The 5,432-nt window shown below is 39.4% G+C and overlaps 1 long non-coding RNA gene across 1 annotated transcript; it reads left to right on the forward strand.

The window, feature by feature from the left end:
- The first annotated feature begins 843 nt into the window (after positions 1–843).
- LOC121990410 lies at positions 844–2,579 on the forward strand. The gene is made up of 3 exons (XR_006114590.1): positions 844–1,111; positions 1,674–1,792; positions 2,272–2,579. It is a non-coding gene; the product is annotated as an uncharacterized LOC121990410 (long non-coding RNA).
- Positions 2,580–5,432: the final 2,853 nt, after the last annotated feature.

The raw sequence follows: 5,432 nt of genomic DNA on the forward strand, positions 1-5,432 counted from the left end.
GTACGATTCTCTATCTAACCACGTCGCTGACTATGCCGCCTGTCGATGACACTGATCTCTAGGAAGATATCACCAACTGCTCCCTTTGTCTGTTATTGGGTCGAGCGGGAGAGCCGCTCCGCCAGTCTACCGTCTGGGCGATGCAATGGCCGGGTCGAGCGTTTGCTCGGCCGATGAGCTGCTGCCGACTCCACCCTGTCGGGCGAGGGAGTCCTGCCTGCCGGCACTACAACAAAAATAGCTTTTCGCAGCTTGCTATTAACAGCGCACATTAAAAGCACGCCATTAATAGTACTATTAATGGCATGCATATTAATGCGCGCGGTTAATAGTATAAACTTGAAGAAGGAAAAAAATTACGTCTAGATATTAACGGCGCACATTAAAAGTATGCCGTTAATACTATAAATATTTAATAACAATAACGGCATGCAAAAATAGACACGCTGCGAATACTTTTTAAAATTATCAACGGCATGCAGCATGCTGCGATTAGTTTAAAAAAAATAATAAAAAAATTATTATTTATGACCATGATTAAAAGGAATGTGTTTTGACCAAGCATGTTTGGACCAACTTCAAATTTATTTTAAAATTATAGTTTAAAAGAAAATTATCTTTAAAAAAATTAAATTAAATAAAAATATGTAAATAATAAACAAAAATGCATCCAACCCCAAAAGTCGATCAATAATAAACGTGGTTAAAAAAATAAGTAAAGAAAAACTTAAAGTAAGTAATTAAAAAAATACAATAAGTAAATAAAAAAACACAATTAAAATAAAAAAAAATGCTAGGTTAAAAATAGAAATCAGATCAAAGTCGTCGAAGCCAGCGCCGCTTCCTCTCCGCAACAGCCCTCTGCTTCTCTTCACTACCGTCGCCGGACTCCTCTCTACCTCTCCGCACTCACCGCCACTAGCCGTAGGACTCCTCTCTGCCTCTCCGCTCTGACCATCGTCGGTCGCATGACTCCACTCTGTCTCTCCACACTCGCTGTCGACTGCCGCAAGACTTCCATCTCTCTGCATCGTAGGACCATAGCAAGAGTCAGCAAGCCCTCTGCTAATCACTCCACACTCTGCATCAAACCAAAAGCTCAAAGCCAAAGGTAACTCTAATATCTAAGTCCCTAAACTTATTGCTTTGCCCGCCTATGCTCCAATTAAACTTTTTCTTGATTTTCTTTGTTGTAATGGGTGTAGACTCTCATTAATGAAGACAGGGGGATGAGTATTATATGATTGTTTGACATGCTTGTGTTCTGATTAACAGACTGCATAAAATTAAAATTTTCCACTAAATAAGATCTTGTTATCAATAACTGTTAACAATCATCACTTAGACTCCTATCAAATGTTAAGGGCAGACTGATGGGCATTTGTGTATGATGCTATAATTCTCCAAATCAAAAGATTGTTTCTGTCAGTTGAATCAGTGAATTTGGCATTCCCCACGAGCCAATTTAAAGGATGATGAGGCAGAGATAGAAAACTACATATGACCACCCACTCTATATTGATAGAAATCGAAATATGATTTTGCAACTAGATGATTTAGTAACACAATCCAAGGTCCTTATTTATTAATATTCATTTCCCATTGCTTTCTTTGAATCATGGCATCTTTTGCTCCATCTAACAATTGATTTACTGTTGTCATTTGCCATGCAGGATTTGCCGATTGAACTACCAGAGAATGAAGCTAAAAATAAAAATGTTGCAGCAAATAATCTTGAGGATAACGTAGTGTTGGAATTTGGACAACTTATTAAGGAGAAAAGTTTCACAAAGTAAGTAACTAACCGATGCGGATGTTGGATATGAGATGTGTATGGTCATCATCAGTATCACCTCAATTTCCTACAGCTACTAACAATGATGAGTTTTGTGGGTGTCTAACTTCTGCCACAGCAGATTTTATATTCTTCTCATGTTAGAAATATGAGCATCTTCCCAAAGAGCTAGAAAGGAAGTTGATTATTAGTTGTCATCCTTTGGATGTGAATGTGATCATATTAGCACTGGATCATTGTTTAATTTTATTTTGTTTTGCTCATTAAGTTAATGAATTGAATTTATCGCATGCACACAAGGCTTTATCTTAGATTTTTTTTTGTTATTTTAAGCAGCTTTTAGTGTTAATAATTGCATTTTAATACCATTCTGAAATTAATAATTTGATCACATGCATATGAAGTTTTTGTTTGATTTTTATGTGTTATTTAGTAATAACTACGTTCAAATCCTAAGAATCCTTATATCCTGACAGAGCTCAATATGAGCATCTGGTTGATGTACTGAGGTCAAGAACTACTGATTTGGATACAACCAATTCTGGTGCAAATGGTGAAAAGATAAATGATGTTATTGTTCCCCAGCCAGCAACAAGAACAGACAACTTCAGCTTATGTGAAGATCATGTAAGATCTTGAGATGTTTTAGCTCTTTGAGAAAATTAATATTCTTAATTAGAACATTGCAATCCTGTAATACCTTTTGTTTTTTAGCTAACATAGTGTTTAATCCTGTAATACCTTTGTTGCAACAATAAATCCTGCAATCCTTAGAAAATTAACATCTAGCTCACATAGTGTTTAATCCTGTAATACCTTTGTTGCAACATTAAATATGTGGGATATAGTGTCTGATCATTCCAAGTTTCAAATTATCTCATTATTTATAGGTATTGAAACGAAGTAGTTCAACATTGTACAGTGAGTTTCGATCTACTTGTCCTATACGGAGGGTTCGTCAAAAATTGGGCATCAATTCATCGAATAGAATAATGCATTCAGTTTTATATGGAAACAGTGAGCCTTGTAGTTTGATTGTCAAGAAGTGTTTTCAAGATCCATCACAAAATCAATGTCCTCATAATTTGGATGATGCAATAGGAAGCACGGTCTCATGGTTATCTAAATTTATAGTATTGTGTGATTAATACATATTATACTAATTTTTTTTAGATTGTAAGTTGAATTGTTGTTATGTAATTGCTAGTTTGTTAGAGATTTCATATCTTGTTTTAGATCTTTTGAGTTTTTGTGGTATAATGAAAAACTATGACTTTTATTAATTTTGTATGGATTTGATTTGCACTAAATTTGTTGTAAAATTTTAATTTATTATTTTCGTCAAATTATTTTTTTTAATATAGTTAAGACCATCAACAGCATACGTTTGCGCGCTGCGAAAAGTATTTTTCGCAGCGCGCAAAGCATGCTGCGGATAATAGTATCTGCGGCGTGCTTGCGCACTGCGGAAAATACTTTTCGCAGCTCGCAAAAGCACGCCGCAGATAATAGTATCCGCGACGTGCTTTGCGGGCTGCGGAAAATACTTTTCGCAGCGCGCAAAAGCACGCCGCAGATAATTTATGCCTTTTAACAACTTTTAATTGTGCAGCGCGCATTGCGCGCTGCGAAAAGCCATTTTTGTTGTAGTGCGGGTCAAGGCGACGTCCACTGCTTAGCCGAGCGGGGAGACCGCTCGGCCTTTGTTCCTCCTTGCTTTGAGCTTTGTGAGCATCGGAAGCTCGACGTCAGACCGAGCTGTCGAAGTGTCGAGCCGGCTACTCCTCCTGCTGATCGGGAAGGTAGTTCACCCGCTCAGACACCTGCCTAGGACGTTGACCACTTTGACCTACTGCCAGGAGGACCCCAACTTACCACCGGATCACGTGCCTCCCCCTCAAGTCTAGTCGAAGGAGGCTGCAAGTCCGACTGACTGGACAAGTAGTCTGGTGAACGATTGGCCGATCAACTAGTAGGTGAGTTGCATCCCGCTCGGCTCGTGTAGGACTGATCTCTTTCTGTCGGTCGGCGCATTGAGCCTTTGTACTTGGATATTTTTTCCCCATCGCTCCCGGAGGAGCGTGAGCCTGGCGGTCAATGCTGACGCTGCCCAAATCTCCTTGGAATATGCGCAAATCGCTACCATTAAGGTCGAGCACGCGCCCACGCCCATTAAGTGCTGCCCTATGGGGGGACGCCACATGTCACCGACGTAGCCGCTGTTGGGATCTAGCGCGCCCAAAGACGCGGAAACGCAGCGGAAAAAATTACTAAATACTCTTATCCAGCGGATCCATGCGAAGGGAAGAAACATTTCTATTCATAATCTATATTAAGCTACATGATAGGATTATACCTTTGTTGCGTGCCCTTCGCAATCCCCACAGCAACCTCTTCTTGTTTAGATGCAGATCTCAGCACGTTCAAGCGTCCGCGCCTCTACGGTATCCACACGAACAAGCCTTGTCTTTGATTGTCTCACAAACAAAGCAAGATGGAGAGGGAAAACACACAAGGTTGTGCTAGCAACCTATATGTGTCTCGGCCAAGAAAAGGGAAGGAGGAAGAAGAAGATCAAGGGGACTTTTCACCTTCTCAAGCAAAGAAAAACTTATGAAAAAATATCATCCAAATGATATTTATAACCATCCCATGGTATACCAAGAGTCTCCACCCTTTCATCTTCTAATCACCCTTTCATCTTCTAATCCAATGGCTCAAAATCAATCATTCAATCCAATGGTTAAATTTTGACCATTCAACTTCCTTTGTGAACTCAAGTTCACCCAATGAGTCTAACCCATTGATTCTCATGCAATTGAACTCAATCCAACAATTGGATCCCTTTGAGTCTAACTCAATGAGTCAAATTCGGATTACACTTAATCCATTGATTCATCACATGAATCCATCTCCATATCAACTTGTTCTTAGTGTGTGACCCTATAGGCTCTCGTAACGTTGGCAATGTACCCAAATCAACATTTGTGATACATAAACAATGAGTGGCATCTAGCAAGGCATCATTGCTATCCAAGTGACGAGAAAGTCAAGATTCAACCTAACCTGTCCGTGGCTATCATCATGTATGACTTGGTCCCTCTATCCTTGATATCTAGATTGATCAATGAGGCATAAACCGTGTCATCCTCTTATCAATCTTTGTGTTTCTTGATCTCCAAGTAGACACACTCAAACAAATGAACTCAATATCTTATATTGATTCATTTACGCATGGTCATGCTTTCTTGTGTCCTACTAATCAAGGGGCCCACAGATATCGCTTCCGTCATATGGAAGGGATAGATCTCATCTACATCACTCACATCCCTCCGCATAATTTATTGCATACCCAGTGATCGACTTTATAGTCCACCCTGTTACGGGTGACGTTTGACGATACCAAAGTATACAACTCCTTATGTAGGGAACCGTAGTGACTTCAGGTCTAAGGACTATTCATACCAATAGTCACATGAGAATGTTTATGACACTCATATGACGATCCATGAAACATTCTCATAACGGGTCATTCAGTATATATTCTCTAATATATACTTATGTGTCAACCTGATATCTCATATCCATGACTTGTGAGATCAAGTCATCCGTTGACCTACATGCTAGTCTTAATGCA

The sequence above is a fragment of the Zingiber officinale genome, chromosome 6B (assembly GCF_018446385.1).
Source record: "Zingiber officinale cultivar Zhangliang chromosome 6B, Zo_v1.1, whole genome shotgun sequence".
NCBI classification, from domain to species: Eukaryota; Viridiplantae; Streptophyta; class Magnoliopsida; order Zingiberales; family Zingiberaceae; genus Zingiber; species Zingiber officinale.